This window comes from Haemaphysalis longicornis, unplaced genomic scaffold (genome assembly GCF_048455015.1).
Source record: "Haemaphysalis longicornis isolate Haplotype H1 unplaced genomic scaffold, Haemaphysalis longicornis Haplotype H1 scaffold_2, whole genome shotgun sequence".
NCBI lineage: Eukaryota > Metazoa > Arthropoda > Arachnida > Ixodida > Ixodidae > Haemaphysalis > Haemaphysalis longicornis.
In genome coordinates, this window is record NW_027526295.1 from 32,192,517 (window position 1) to 32,209,731 (window position 17,215).

Sequence of the window (17,215 nt, forward strand, 5' to 3'; positions counted from 1 at the left end):
CGAAGTTGAAATTAAAAGTCGTGGGAGAGAGAAGCCTCGCCGTCAATACATTTGCATCGTCCGTTCCTTATGAACTACAAAAGTGCGAAATAGTTGAGCTCCGTGTTCGTAGCCAGTTCGAAGATGCGCAACAAGTGATCGAAGCGTTCACCGTACCCACGCTCTGCCGAAACATCGCGGATACGGACATCAACGCCGCTTTCGCTACACGGCTGAGAAAGTTAGACCATTGGCTGGCAGACGAAAGAACGGTTCCAGAGGTATGTGAGGAGCCAGGCATCAGCCTTCTAGTAGGCTCTGACCAACTGTGGAGAATAGCGACGGGGGACACGATTCGGTGCAACAAGGTTAACGCTGTAGTGGCCCTAAACACTATGCTTGGATGGACGCTGCAAGGTCCAGCTGAGAAACGGACCCCGACACCTTCCCCCAGCAAGCAAAGTGCGGCGTCCTTCAGGCGCAAGTACTTGAGAGAGTGGACAGGAACGCTGACATTCACAACGCCTTCCTAACAAAGAACAACATCGACACGACCCACAACGAAACCCTGGGTGGACATTTAGAACCACCGTCTACGCGGCCCGATCATGACTGCTGTGGCAACAAAGCAAGAAATAGATCAAGCGAACCATCACATAACCTTCGACGGACGTCAGACGACTTCGCATCCATCGAGCGGGAAGATCACATACCTCGACGGTCCTCGACAAGGAAACCACCTGTCAAGCTGCATGAACCATTCAAACATAAGGGTCGAGGTTGCACGACCAAAAAAGGAAGAAACCTGCAGGAGGGCCGAAAAGACAATGTGCTCTGAACCGTCCTCTATGTTGTGTGTTTGACTAGCTAGAACTACGGTGCTATGTTTAGGCCAGGAGCCGCTTGCTACATGTGGAAGTTGTTTCACTCTTTTGTGGCCGGGAGAATGTTGGGAATTGCGAAGAAGAGGAAAAAGATGTGGCTCCTGGCTCGAGGGCACGAGCATCATTATCATTGTAACCAAGTCATCGCCATTAAAAGGGTCATTCGTTCAGGGGTGCCACGGCTTCGTATCCTGGCGGCGCACCCGCAACGAGGTGTCCGATCCGCAACACGCCTAATTTTAAAAAAACCTGGCAACTTAACTTTGATCACCCTGTATATATCTTACGTTTGTGTGCCTAGTTTGCCAACGAATTCTCCAATATATTGTGTGTACTTTTCCCAGTTGCAAAATATTTGTTCTGAGCATTGGTATCCGAATAATATCTGGGAAAAAAAGGAAGATCGCCTTGCTGCTGCACCATCATTTCTGAAGGTGGCGCAGCTTTTTCAAGGCTGTGATGTTCCATTCCGAGCAAGCAATCGGATATATACCTGAAAAAGAATTTGTGCTGCTTCTTTGCGTCAACGTTTTTTGGACTGAGGTGCAATGTTTTGTTCCTCTGTGGGTACAAGCTCTAGCACTTCCTGTGCGGACCGAGCGCCATCTACTGGTTGATTTAGAACGCTCCTTGAAGACCTTGTTTCTGGTGCTGATAGGGAGACTTAGGTCTCCCTATCAGCACGAGAAGCAAGGTCTTGTAGACACAAACAAAATAGTCACTGCACACAAGCACCGAACCATGGCCTGCACACAACTCCTGGAAACTCTGACATACACGGTAAGGCAAGCGGCCACACCGTTTGCCAAAATAAAAGCCAAAGAATAGCAAAAAATGAATAGGGCCCCCTACCAAACAATATAGATCCCGATCCCACACCAGGAAAGAAGATATATAAGAGTGCATTACTTGAATAAGAAAGCGAAGAGGGAACTGCACCATATGCACGCCAACAAAGATCGACAGGAGCGAACAATACGTTGCCGGTAGCATAATGAAACTTACTCAATCGATCTTGGACCGAGAGCAGCATGCAATTCCAGGAGGCAGAAGGATCATACATCTACGAAGCAGGAAAAGCAACATCGAATCCCAGTAAAAGAACCCGGTCCCTAAATGTTTATTCAGGCAGCAAGACAACCTGCCGAATTATAGCATCAGCACCCAGATGTGGGCGCATCTCTTTAGGCATATCCAAGGCATTGTGAAGATATGCTGGATTCTGGGTGACGCTGGCTTACTGGGAAATCAAAAAGCTGATATGGTCGCCCGATGAGCGCACTACCGGGCTTCTAGCAACGGCGTAGGAGCACTCTGTAAACCGTAATCAAGCAATCAAGCACACAAGATATTCAGCTGAAAGACTACATGCAGGAAAGCCAAGCAGGAGTCATCGCAACAACACTCACAGCTATAAAGGCACCAACGGACCCCGGTGAGACAGGCGCAAGCCGGCACACAACACACCGTCTAGACTACAACTCCTTCAAGTAAAAAGGCTGATACAACCCCCATGTGTCGTTTGTCGTTTAAATTTTAATTTTAATTCACCTAGAAAAAACAGCGCCACAAAAACGATACGACAGGCAGTAAAGACAAACACTGCGTTTTTTGGCGCTGTTTTTTCTAAGTGGCGTCATGCACCAACTAGCCCGTCTCAGTTCACTTGTGAATTTGAATTCTTTATTATTTCCAACGGTGTGAAATACATACAAGTTAGTATACAGACAAGCGTCCCATAGTCAACAGACGGCAACGGGACCCTTCATGGGATCTTAACGGGATCCTACAATATTATCGCCAATCTACAACAGATACTATGAAAATGCTTTATTACCTCACGAATGATGAAATATTGCACTGAAGAGTTGTTGGCCGCCCAGACGACTATAGAGAGAGCAATGTGGACTCGTGGACGTCATCCAGAATGTCATCAGTGCAAGCCTGGAAGGAGACACCTAGATTCCATGAAGCCTCCCAAAACGTCCTCCGAGCTACTTTACTCTGAATAAAATTTTAACCTTTTCTCCCTCTCTCTCCCGCAGGCCTAACAAGACAACAACCTTATTGTAAAAAGCACCCATTAAAAATTTTCGTGCTATTTAAGGCCTTTAATATATAAAAATCTTGCGCACAGGTGACATCTGGTGCGAACAATCACCGCACTTAGGCTGAACACAAAGAACAATCGAAGAAATGATCCATACCGAAGTAGAGGTCTAATACGAAGGTGTTTTTGTTCCGCGTAAGGGCGTTTCGCAGCGCTGCCAGTGGTTGCATTGAGTGTGCACGCAGACAAGATTTATTTTCGTCGGAACCCACGCAAACAAGCGCACATACATCCGAGTCAAGTCAGTCTCCGTCGGATCGGGTGTTGGAGCACTTCGGTTTCGACGAGAGCACACGGAAGCGGTCAAAGCGCGCTTTGCCGGGCTGTTGGGATCTGTTAGGGATGTGGACAAAGAGGTATTTGGCCGCTGCACGCATAAAAAAGTCGACCGAGGAGAACACTACTGCCAGGCAAACATATTGATTTCAGGCAAGGTGAAGCAGATGACTATACAGGCAGCGAAAGCAAACCCTTCGGCTTTCAGCAATAAGGCATATATTGCTATGGGCAAATATTCACAAGGACACATTGGTTAACAGGAACACACTAACTGGTTTAATCACCCGTTGGAACCAGTCCACCCCGAGATATCCTCCCTTGTCTTCAACTTCTTTTTCCCCGGCACATCTCTGACTAACTGGCTCACAGCCCTAGGGGGATATTCCTCCTCAGGCTTCTGTATTCTTGACCCACAACAATGCGTAGCCGTAGCTGCAGCCGCTATACTGGTGAGAGGGCGAAATCTCAGTGGCTTGGGTCTCGCACGCGAGAAAGGTGTTAAGCGTCCCTTGCATGGAATTTGTCTTCTTCACGACAGCTCTCGGCGGCAGGCGGGGTTGACAGCTTCGGAGGAGGCTGATGACTGCAATAGAAGCGCGGCTGACACGAGCAGGGTGGCGCGAGTCTAACTCGATCCTAGGTCTCGAGAAAGGAGAAGGAGGAGACAACTCTTTGAACTGTGAGATTGAGCTGGTAAGTGGGCGGCGTCCTCACTCCAGAACTCCGTTGCCGGGCATTGTTTTCTGCTGCTCATGTACCTTTTTTCCCGCAACGCCTACGTGTTGATGTAAAGATGGTGCAGAAGTCTCAAGCCACATTTTTTTTTCAAAAAGACGAGACTCAGCGGTTATGACATTGGCATGATTGAAAAAAGTTCTAGCCCCGGCATTAAAACAACTAAATCAGTTCCACCAATCGTCAAAGCTGCCGGAAGTGCGGAGCAGTGTTTCTCCAGAGAGGCTGTGGCTCCGTTATTCGCCCATTGCACCAACGCTCACGCTCCTCCCCTAACAATCGCACTCCTCTTTAAACCACTGCTGATTGTATCTTCATAAATTTTTCAAACGCCTTCGATACCGTCTGCCACAAATTACTTCTTCTGAAACTAAACATGCTAACGTCTTAAAGTGGATTAAATGTTTTAAGTGCGAATGCACTTCTTAAGCGAGCCTGAAGCGTCCGCCGCCGTCCGCATAGCAACAGCTGCGGGTGCGCGCGCTCCTCGTCTTCCTTGGCAACGGGGGGAGATGGGCGCGCGCTGCCAGGCCGCTGACATGGCACATACCCACGTGGGGGATTGGCCAGAAATCTCCGCGTCTTCCTTGGCAACGGGGGGAGATGGGCGCGCGCTGCCTGGCCGCTGACATGGCACATACCCACGTGGGGGATTGGCCAAGAATCGGGCGTGAGAAGGGCTAATGCACCCGCTTAAAGGAGTACTGACACGAAATTTCAAAGCTGAGATCCGCTCTAGCAACCAAGTACAACGACAACACAAATAGGTGTCTGTGAATAAATGCATCTTTCTTTCTTTGTAGTTGTGTGTGTGTGTGTGATCTATCTTTCGCGAACATTACCGAACCGCGCAAATTCAACTCGTGCATTCGCACTTTCACATTCTTCCCCTCGGGGAAATGCGGGGAATTTTTTTGTCGCACCGCACCCAGTTCGTAACTGCTAACGACCACTGTTCCCCTACTAGCCCTGTAATGTCCGGCGTTCCGCAAGGTTCAGTTCTTGGTCCCTTAATGTTTCTTATTTACAACAACGACTCACCTAATGCCATGACATCATCTATCAAACTATTTGCCGATGTGCATGTAATTTACAGAGAAATCCGGACTAACGCAGATCATCTTGCCATTCTTACAGAGGTGGATCACATTTCATCATGGTGCGGCGAATGGTTAAATGAAACTAAATGTTATAAATGCAAAGCTATGCGAATTGCCCGTTGTATTTCTCATATTGTAATATGCGACTACACAGTTAAACAAAGCAACCTCGATCACGTTTCCTCCTACAAGTACTTTGGTGTGTATATTTCTAACAATATCTCTTAGAAGAGATATGTCGACTACATTACAAATACGGTGAATGGCACTTTAGGTTATCTGCGCAGAATTTTTTCTTTGGCTCTGGCTAACCTTAAACTTTTGCTTTGTTAAGTATTAGACCTAAACTCGACTACACCTCATCTGTCTGGGATCCTCATACTATCTGCCCTCTTGGCAGCATCGAGGCGATTCACAGTCGCTCTGCTTGTTTTATCTTGTCAAACATCCATCGCACGTCAAGTGTTACTTCGCTGAAAGCCAATGTTCAGTTACTCGCTCTATTACTGCGGCGTAAAATCTCTCGCCGTTGCCTGTTCCATAAGCGTTTTCGTTGTATCCCGTCTCTTAGTAATATTCTTTTCCAGCGCCAATCGTACGTTTACTGACGCAACGACCATCAGTTTAAAGTGGGTGTTCCTAGTGCCCGCACGAATTTGTACTTTGAAATATTCATCCCTAAAACTTCAAATGAGTGGAACCACCTTCCAGCCTCTATCGCTGCTATCAGTGACGTCAAGTCGTTTAAAACTCCCTCCGTCACCATTTCCCCTAAGTTCGCCTTTTCAGTTACGCTGTGTTTAATCCTGTTAGTCTATTTTTTGTGTCTGTGCGTCATTCAAGGACGCAATCATGTTAAACATTGTTGTTACAATAAACTCTGTCTGTGTTTTATGTGACGCAGTCTTTCGTTTTATGGTTTTCAGAGAGCCATTGTGTGCACATAATTTTCATCTGCTGCATTTCTTCGTTTCGGTACGATGTATACCGGCTCCTCTCTGTAATGCCTCGGCCTTGCGAGAAAATAAATAAATAAATAAATAAATTGAAGAGAGGTTGGCCAAACGCAACTGAAATTTTCTGCTTTCGAAGTGCTAGCGCGCCCTCTGCCTGGAACACCACGAGCGGGAGTTCTGTTCTTTTTTTGTGCTTGCTTTCATCTCACGCGTGCCGGAGCCTTACTGCACAGTTTTTAACCCGTGTCTTCAACGGCCACTTTTTTCCGTGCTAATTCGAAAACCGAACGAGCGTCTCAAGCTAAATGAGCGCAGGGCTGCCGGCTAAATAAGATATTTTGCCTCACATGTACCTGCAGTTTTGTTCTTGCTAAATATTGGGGGTTATATGGCAAGTACCAGGGTGAGGAGGTTCGAACGGTTATGACTAAATAAACCGCTTCTTTTTCGGATTATCTATGCCGCGGCGTCACGCTGTGGGACTCTGTTTGGCCTGTGACGTCGCTACCCCCCCTGATTGCTGCGGTGGGCAGACATCGGGACAGCCGACAAGCTACGACAACAAGGCAAAACCATAAAGTGCTCTGCACTTAAAAAGCCTGGGTGCAGTGCCCAAAGCGCGAGGGTTAGTGCGACCGATTCATTTTGCCAGAACGCGCTCCTCTCCTGCCTGAAGTAATCATTATTGAAGTCCCCATTCGCTTTATTACTTTCCTTTTTGCCAGTCGTTTCTAACACATTCCTATAAGTATTGTTTATTGTTCCAGTGAGAAAGACTCAATCGTTTCGTGCCCCTCATTGCGCTCTCGCCTGTTTCACAGATAAAGGCGTTTGAAAGTGCATGTTGAGTTCCTCGCACAGGGTATGATTTCTCTTCTCTAACCAAACAAATAAACGCACTAATGGCTACAGTATGCGTGATCTTTTCCGGGAACAAAAAGCTGTGTTGCAGAAGAGATGGTGCTTGATAAAATAATCAGTCCGAAAACAGAACACTCAGGGCCTTCCTCTGTGAAGAACTACTCAGACGTTGTAAGAAAACCATCTCGGCTTTCTGAAGTTACAAAAGGCGAAACGGCGAAAAGATGTCGCGCATAAAACCTGAGTACCAAGAAAATAGGGATCGACTAAAAGTCGGCTTAAAAAGATTCTTATGATCATCTTCATTATCATCATAGATTGTTTTGGCCCCCTCACCCCACCGCTTCTAGTAATGCCCGAAACGTCCGTAGAGACATCCTCCAGTAAAAATGATATCCACTACTGCACAATCCCGCAGCCACAGTGCATGCTGTATAGCCTGCCACATGTGCAATAAGGAAGATCGCTCCATTTAGAAGCAAACGAAATAGATTCGACGAAGCACCCTACAACCCCCGTGCCGACAATGAACCTTGTCTTCAGAAGTCGTCTTTATTTTTATTATTGTCGTTCAGGCATCTTTCCATTCTGTCACACGCGAAAAAAACATTATTTCTTGTTTATAATCAATGCAGTGTAAAATAATAAATATTTGTTTATTGGAAAGAGCACGCTAACGATGGTAGGTTCACACTCACTTTGAGTTTGTAATATGTGTTCGATGTTGCTACTGTGTTTCTCCTTTCTGATACATTTAAATTGTCGTTCACGACGCAACAAGGAAGAAACCCACGTAATGCTGTAAACAGCATCTCAACAAAGAAAGTTACTGGGAGAGAGAAGTTACTTTAAATTGCACACAATCACACATGTTACCTATGCACGCCCAAACTGGATTTGGTGGGATTAGATGGCAATGCACAGTCAAAAAATAATATTACATTCCACACCTAATTTTCATCTGGGAACTTCCATTTACAAACATAGCAGAAAAATCTTCCACGCAGTTCAAAACGTTTCTCTGGCCAACCAAGTCCGTTACGCACGCTAGTCATCACCACCGGTTACGGCTAATGAAATCCGCGGCGTCTTGCTGCATCACAATGCCCATGCGCTGTACGTAATCCCCCGCCCCCTGAAGCCACACTCCCCTTTGCTGCAGGAACCCGCCCTCGAGAAGCATCTGGCGTCCTGCTGCCTTCAGGAGCAATCCCGCGCGTTGGGCCTTCTTGCCGGTGGCTCGCAGCAGACTTCGCGCGTTTCGCACCATGCCTGAATTGCGACGATCCATGAAGAGCTCTCGCAGCAGCGGGCACACTTCGTCCAGAAGCCTTTTCGTTCTGCGCAAGCGGGCGGCGGCCAAAAGGAGGTTCCTGGCCAAAGCTTGCCTGTCTGGCCGAGAATCCACGAGCTCAGAGACAAACGCGAGTGTGGTGTTGCGAATAACTCGAACGTTTCTGCAGGTGAGCTCCAGCACACGAATCAAATCTTGCATCTTGCTGATCTCTCCGCCTTGGCACCCGGATACTCCTGTTTTGGTTTCCACGTGAAGTAAAAAGAATGGATGCATAATACGTTCGAAGCAAACGTAGCAATTTTAACTTTGCGTGCATTGGTTTGTTTTTAACCCCTTCCCCCCTATGTAATGCCCATGACGGGCCCTTAGGGTACTAATATAAATAAATAAATTCGTAGAAAACTGTCTCTGTTTATGCGCAAGGTACAGTCTGGATAGATTTGATGGTTACCGCAGGTGCGTGGACCGATTTAGACAGCGCCTTTCCGCGGCAGATTTTGCATTTACGGAGAATTAATTAAGCCAACCTCCCACACTCCCTCCTTACACTTCTTCCAATTCACTGCCTAATTGTGCTAATTTTTGGCCGACGAAGTTGCGTTTCCCCTCTCGGATTTTTCCCGTTTGAATAACATCATTATGCCGACGCGCCGGCAGAAAATTATCATTGCCCTGTGACGTCATATCAGGAACGAACACACAAAAAGATTTGTGGCCGTCGTAGTTGCCAGCGTTTAACCCCCCGAGATCTTGACGGTAGTGTGCGCACTGTGGGGAACAACCCACTAACGAGAAATTTCCCATTGTAAGATCTCGTTGTCGCCAAAGCAAACATGTTCCGTGCAAAGGCACTGTCGTGGCTATCTGTCGGCGTCCTAGCGTTAACCTTCGACGTGATTCCGACAGTAACAGGCTATATTAGTGCATCGGAAGAATAAACGCTAACAAGGAACAGAAGACTTAACACGAACAGCAACAGTCGGTAGACGCGATAGGAGCAGTTTAAAGCAGAGTTTGTTTACGGTTCCCCAAAAATTTCTGGTCGCCAGAGAATTTACGCGCTAATTGTACTTTTCAATCATAAATACCGATACTACAGTCACTAACGTGTGAGTTAGAGGTAGTTGGTATCCATTGTACGAAATTAAAGCGCAAGAATTCAGGCAGGGGACGAACGGGAGAAGCAGGTGTCTTTGTCCCATTTTTCTCCTGTCTGAAGTTTTGCGCTTTAAAGCGCTTTAAATTAGTACTACTGCCACCAGTTAGGCCCGTTGCTTGATTCCCCCCCCCCCCTCCTTTCTCGTGTACTCATTTTTTGGCGTAGGTGGGAAGTAAAACTCCGGAATAAAAAATGACAGAAAGTTAATGAAGCTTTACTGTTGGTTGATTCAACCCCTTCTCCCGAAACGTCCTCGAAGAAAAATGTTTTCACATTTAAGGCGTCTATTTTAAGGCGCCATATAAAACGGAAGAACACAGTAGGTGATGGACTCTAAAAAGAGCAAAATATTTAGCTGCAATTGCTCTTTTAAAAAAAATTTCGGTGGACATTAAAAGTGACGTTATGGGCATGTTTGCAACAGGGACGGGGTTAAAAATAATTTCCGAACCTAACGAAAAATAAACATGACGCAAAAAGTGTATATTAATATACAATTTCCGAGAACTCATGAACATATAAAGCATAGACACACATGGGCGGCAGAGTTCAGAACTGGTAAGGAGACAGTTGAGTGCTGAACACCAGTACGAAGGCCCAATAGTAAGTGGGAAAGTAAGAAGCAGAACGTCATACCTGAGACGTCGCTGTGGGCGTGCCGATGGTGGTGCAGCGTTCTTCTTTCAGAAGCACTGGCGCACGACTGCCGGCAACCGGCCTTCAGCAGGAACGCGGCTATAGAGCCTGTGCTCCATCGAATCCAGCGCACTGTTGCGGGCTAAGGCTACTGGTATAGCATCAATCCGGGACTGGATACATCGAATGGACTGCTTGGCGTCGGACAAACCACGCGAAATACAGCGGTCACGCAGCTTTCCCAGACAGGTGAACTTCGTGAAATTCGCCTTGGCTGCTCCACCACAGAGGAGCGGTCAAGCTTTTGAGCAGTTGTCTAGCTCCACAAGCGGAGCTGTTTGGTTCGAAGATCGTGCCGCATTTGCATGCGCACCTTTTCATGCTTCTTTCTTCTCATCTTTCTTTTGGGCACCCTCAATCGCTTACATTACTGCGATCGTCTTTGCACTGTGTCTGAAGCAGAGGATCAGGAGTGGCTGCTCGGGCCGGAAAATCGGTTGTATGGCTACACGTCGCAGCGTGAGGCTGGCGATAGAGGGGCACAGTTCGGGTCGCGCATGTGCGGCTGGTTGCTACGGCACATTCTCAGTCGCCTCCCGTTTCACAGGAGAGGAGGAAAATCTTGAAAAAGTTGTACCGACTGACCTGGCACTCTTTGCGATGGTATGTCTTTGAAGGACGCGAACCCGTTTTGATGAAGAGAAAAACACGAAATTTCGGTAACATCCAGCACAATAACCACAGGCATTATCATCCCGGAGATTGACCGTACACGCAAAAGTGAACTAAGAGGTATGTATTACTGTCCGAAACATTTATCGAGCAGTTATATGTCACCGACGGCGTACTTTTCGCGGCAAGAAGGGGCCGTAAGTACGGGAAAAGCCGAGTGCTGCAATCTACAGAATACTACGCCCCATTGTTAAAAATTATTGAACCGAGCATTCACCACACCCAGACACTTCGAAAGGATGGTTTTATTCGGATATGAATAAAAGGCGGACCCCCGATTCTAGCCAAGCTTAGAAACAATGTAAACGATATAAAATCAGCATTGCGTCGACATTTAGTATCCCGGGGTGATTTTTATACTTTAACTGAGCTACTGCAGAGTATACAGACGCCAATGACGCAGACACGCACAACACTGCTCTATAATGCCTCTTGCTCCGAAAATAAAAATAAAGGAAGTTCGCACTAATGCCTAGGAAAGATGTTCCCTTGCCTAAAACACCCGGGTTAGGTCTTTCGTTGGATAAAATTAGGCCGATAAGCTTAACGTCTAATAATCTTGTTAATATTGTTGAGAGGATTTTATTGGCCACAAGAGAGAGAGAGAGAGAGAGAGAAATAACTTTATTGGGAGAGACTGGTGATCCTAGGCGTCAGCGAAGAGCCCTTGAGCTCTAGCAGCGTCTTCGGCCAGCTGGACGGCCCACACGTGATCCGCTGGGTTGTGGCTGAGAACAAGAAGCTTTAAAATAGTGCTAGCATTTCGAGTCCTCGGCAGGTCGGTTTCAGGCCAAGCTGCTCGATATGTTCGGCGCACAAAGACCTAGAGAGCCGCCTTCATCTGGTTCGTCGTTCCAAAGAGGCAGCAGTGCTTCTGACATTGGATGTGGCCAAAGCTTATGATTCCGTGAAACATGGCATACTTTTAGAAAAGATGGCTCGATTATGTTTTCCAAAATACATTGCTTCGCGTGTTATTATGTTTCTAACCAGGCGCAAACTCTTTATTGCTCAGTGCGGAGTTACCTCCTCACAATACAATCAAGCGCGAGGCTTACCTCAAGGATCCCTTCTGCTGTTTTATTTAACGTGTTACTCAGCGAGGTTCCCGTTAATGCGGGCGTGCAGTCCTACTTGCTTGCTGACGATCTGGCATTTTTTAGCTCTTCAAGCAATTTACATGTCTTGTTTCCGTCCTTGGAGCTTTATATGCTGTCCTTAGAATCGTGGCTGGATGGTGTCTGCCTGTCCTTAAATATCGACAAGTGTGCCCTCTTGGAATTCCCAGTGAAAGACCCAGTTTCGACGGATCTGACATACAGACAGAATATAAAACCACAGGTTACCTCTCTGAAATATCTAGGAGTGGTGTATGAGAACAGTCTGAGTTGGCGTCCTCATATTGACTTCATTGCAGTGAAAGGGGGCAGAGCGGTTTGCCTGTTAAAGATATTTTGTAATAAGTCGGGTATGGGCAGAGACGTCCTCCTTATGCCCTATCGCCTGTATGTGCGCCGTATTCTGGTATTCGGCTTTTTTCTAGGCATCCGTTCTACAAGATCCGACCATTCATTACTTTAGGAAGGCAAGTTTGCGACTGTGCTTGGGATTACCAAGATACGACTCCATTCGGGTATTGTACTGGGAGGCTCGAATCGTTCCTCTGATATCTCGTTTCAAGGTGTTGAGAGTAGAAGCATACCTTAGTGAAATGGAAGTGCCTATACCACGATCACAAATGGTTTTTTTACACTCCCCAGCGTCCTTTTCTGCACAGCCGTGGCCCACGTACAAGCGTCCACAGGTGGTGTTCGTCCAGTCCTTGCTCGCCCCTTTAAATATCAACATATTATCGGTACCTACGTTTGACTATCGCATTGTGATGGTGGACATTGACTTCGATAATATTTTTGCCTCCAATGCCCAATGCTTGCCGGAGAAAACAATTTCTGGCCTTTTCGCAAACTACCTACAAGAGTTCGAGAAACATGCGGTTATAGCCACTATGCTTCTCTTCGAGGTACAAAAGCTGGTGTAGGCATCTTTTCACGTGCGGTTGACTAGGCATTTCCTCTTCTTCAAAATTTCACGTCCGTGTATTTGGCATAATTTTTTATAATCGTTCACCAGAAAGTCGATGATGCGATATCCTATCATCATTGAGGGGACACTGATACCTTACGTCGCGCACCATAGATTTTCGGGGGTGACTGTAGACCGCGATCCATCGTGGACGAAACACATCGTCCCGCTGAAGACTGCACTTGCAAGCTTTGTGCATGCTCTTCGCTTCGCGGCGGGAATGAGATGGGGTCCATATGAGAGCGCTCTTCTCCAGGTGTACCGGAGCCTGTTTTTGGGGTATGTTCGTTACAGCCTGCCCGCCATTTCAAACTTGCGAACTTCTTCCCGGTTATTTAACAAATCGATCACGGGTAGTTTATGTCAATAACATTGCGTCATCTGCTAAACCGGTTACCATGGGCGCCCCTCAAGGTTCAATCTTAGGCCCTCTTCTATTCCTACTTTTTATTAACGACTTACCTAGTTCCCTTAACCATACTAACTGTCTTCTATATGCCGATGACACTACTATTTTCACATCCAAGAAAACAAGTTCTGAACTTGAAAGAAGCTTAAACTCCGATATCTCTAATATTTATCTATGGTGTGTCAACAATCATCTTTATATAAATCCCTCAAAAACTACATTTGTAGTGTTTTCATCCGCACAGAACACATTTTCTACACCCGTTTCCGTATCTCTTAACAACCACATTATTTCTGTATCGGATCACGTGAAGTTCCTAGGCGAGTACTAGACAAACATTTGAAATATAACTGTTATGTACTCTCAATATTAAAAAGCTTCTTTTGGGATTCATGTTCTCATTAAAGCCCGCCCTTATTTTCAGTCACGCATTATTTTATCATTATACTACGCCTATATTCATAGCCATTTTTCCTATTGCATTTCATCCTGGGGTAATACATATACCAGTCACCTAGAGCCCCTTCAACATCTTCATAAGCGGGCACTACGTCTGACCACCTTCGCTCCATTTCAATCGCCTTCTACGCCACTCTTTATTCATTTTTCCGTGCTTCCAATTGATCATTTATTCACTCTAAAGTTAGCTATATTGATGTACCGCCTTTTTTATCATCGTCTATGTATTTCAGGGCTATCCACGCAACATCTTGTCAATACTAATAACACCAGATTTTCAGCCTGTCACAATTTTCTTCTCCCTAAAGTGCGTACCAATTATGGAAAACTATTAAATTTACAGGTATATCCGTCTGGAACAACATACCACTTGAAATAAAGTTATGTCCCCCATTCTATTCGTTTCGCAAACTCTTTAAAGAGTACCTGATCACAAAACGTGTTGTTTGCTAAACTCTACCATCGTGCCATGCTTCTAATTTATACCATTTTAGTATCTCTTTTACTTTCAATACCACGTGCTGTTACACGGAAATTTTCTTGCCTTGTTGTTATGAAATGTTAACCATTCTTTGTTTAATTCGTACAAAGTGTTTTCACTGCTTGCTGCGTTTTTATTGCACTACACTTATTCTCTAACGGAGGTCCCCCCGACAGTTTTCTAATTTCGGAACCTCCTCTGTACTGTAACATTTTATTTATGTAAATGTATACATTCCTGAAATAAAGTTTGATTGATTGAAAAAAAAATCCTTATATCACGGCATCCAGATATTGATGGTAGATCTGTCTTAAGACATTGTAAATTATTTATTGTAGAGTTTTCGCATTTTATTAGTTTGTGTGGGCCTATTTCCTGTGTTAAGGGTGTATAGGTGTGTGCTAGTGGTAAATATTTGTTTTGCAAAGCCTTCCTTAACTTCCTTTCTCCTTCTTTTTTTCCGGTCCCGACACGTGACTAAATAATGGCGAGCCTAGCGGGATCTTGGCATATCAGCTGCCGGAATTCCGTCACAATAACTGCCAGGATTGGCCCAGTCGCGTGTCTAACCGGCTTAGAAGAATGGATTTGGGAAAACTTCTAACCATAGTTCAAACGCTTCAACGACAGTACAAAATTCAAAGACAGAAATAAGAGTTGGCAGTCAAGAGTACCTCGGAAGGCAAAGGGGAGGATGGGGTCAGTCATTGAAGCAGATAAAAAATTTGGAAAGAAAACAAAAGTGGGAAAAAGTGGAGAAAGTGGGTTCAGATCCCAACTGGCGGGCATTTTTTCTCCACTTTCTTTCTTTACTGCCTTTCTCCACTTTCTTTCTTGGCTTGTCTCTTGACTACCAACTCTTATATCTGTCTTATTCCAACGAGCCCCTCATTTCCTACTCTGAGTCGCTACAATCACAGCGAGGGCCTGTGTTCTGGTACTCTTGGTGCTATAGGAAGCTTAAAAGGGTTCAATGCTGGTCGACCAGCCTTGACATGTATACACTCGAGTCACGGCCCGGGGTTACAAAAAAGGTCCCCTTCAACCCCAGTAGTCCGAATGGCACTGGCTACCACCCCCAGGCACTGGAAACAAAATTACCTTAAATTAAATACCCCAGAAAGTGGAGCGGAAAATCGCCCCGTCGGTAGCGTAGTGGGCATCGCACCAGACAGGTATTCGGGAGGTCGTGGGCTGGGATCCCAACCGGCGGGCAATTTTTCTCCACCTTCTTTCTTTACAAATTCTTTATTTGTTTCAATGACTTACCACATCCTCTCCTTTGCTTTCCGAGATATTCCTGACTGCCAACTCGTATTTCTGTCTTATTTCAACGAGCCACTCATTTCCTATTCTGATTCGCTATGTGCATTGTGAGGGCCTCTGTTCTGGCAGTTTTGGTGCCATAGGAAGCTTATGAGGTTCAACGCTGGTCGACCACTCTTGACATGTCGTAGACACTCGAGTCATGGCCCGGGGGTTAAAAAGAAGGTCCCCTTCACCCCAAGTAGTCCGAGTGGCGGTGGCTACTACCCCCAAATACAGGAAACAAAAATACCTTAACATAAATGCCCCAGAAAGTGGACGGGAAAATCGCCCCGCCGGTAGCGTAGTGGTCATCGCCGCAGACAGGTATTCTGGAGATCGTGGGTTCGGATCCCACCTTTCGGGCATTTTTTCTCCACTTTCTTTCTTTCTAAATTCTTTGTTTCAATGACTTACCACATCCTCCCATTTCCTTTCCGAGGTATTCTTGACTGCCAAGTCTTATTTCTGTCTTATTTCAACGAGCCCCTCATTTCCTATTCTGATTCGCTATGTGCATTGTGAGGGCCTTTGTTCTGGCAGTTTTGGTGCCATAGGAAGCTTAAGAGGTTCAACGCTGGTCGACCACTCTTGACATGTCGTAGACACTCGAGTCACGGCCCGGGGGTTAAAAAGAAGGTCCCCTTCACCCCAAGTAGTCCGAATGGCGCTGGCTACCACCCCGAATACAAGAAACAAAAATACCTTAAAATAAATACCCAGAAAGGGGAGGGAAAAATCGCCCGCCTGTAGCGTAGTGGTCATCGCACCAGACCCGTATTTTGGAGGTCGTGGGTTCGGATCCCACCTGGCGGGCATTTTTTCTCGACTTACTTTCTTTCAATATTTTTTATCTGTTTCAGTGGCTTACCACATCCTCCCCCTTACTTTCTGAGGTATTCTTGACTGCCACCTTTTATTTCTGTCTTACTTCTAGGAGTCCCCACTCATTTCCTAATCTGATCCGATATATACATGTATATATTGTAATGAGGTAACGCGCGCTCCAATAATTAGGAACTGCGGACAATCCCTTGTAATGGCTATGTGCCATCGGTCATCGCCATGTTGCTAGCAGACAACCAGCCACTCGTGTGAACGAAGAAGAAGCTCGGTCTGCGCGGCTTTGGGTATGACTGTTCGTCGGCTCTCTCGCTCTCTGTGGTTCTGGACCTCTGCCACCGTCTGCATCTACCAGACAAAAAACCCCCTTTCATTTTGGTGGAGGTTGCGGTTCTTCAGCTACGCCCGTCTGGGTTCTTGAAGCAATCCTCTCAAGGCTCAAGTATCGCGTTGGTCCGCGTCGGTCGGCGTCCCTGACCAAGCCCTGAAACTACGCAGCCGCACCATACCAACGGCCATGCCTGGCGGTAACGACACGCCCAATGTGCCTCCAAGCTCAGCTATCATCTGCGCTCGCGCTCTCCGTGAACGTGAACCTGCCAAGTTCAACGGCAATGAGGAGCAAGACGTTGAGGACTGGTTGGCGTCCTTCGAACGTGTGAGTACGCATAACAGATGGGATGACGCCATGAAACTCAATAACGTCAGCTTTTCTTTCACCGGTCTCGCCGAAGTGTGGTTCAACAACCACGGATCCGGCATAACCGCGTGGCCGGCCTTCAAGACGGAATTAATTGCTGCTTTTGGCCGTCCCGCTGTGCGGAAACTGCTCGCCGAACAACGCTTGCACGGCCGCGTCCAGAAGACCGGCGAGACGTTGACGAGCTACATCGAGGATGTTTTGGACC

General features: G+C 46.4%; 1 non-coding gene across 1 annotated transcript; it reads left to right on the plus strand.

Moving 5' to 3' along the window:
- Positions 1 to 16,207: 16,207 nt before the first annotated feature.
- Positions 16,208 to 16,280, plus strand: Trnat-cgu (transfer RNA threonine (anticodon CGU)). Its single transcript has one exon. It is a non-coding gene; the product is annotated as a tRNA-Thr (tRNA).
- The last annotated feature ends 935 nt before the right edge of the window (positions 16,281 to 17,215 follow it).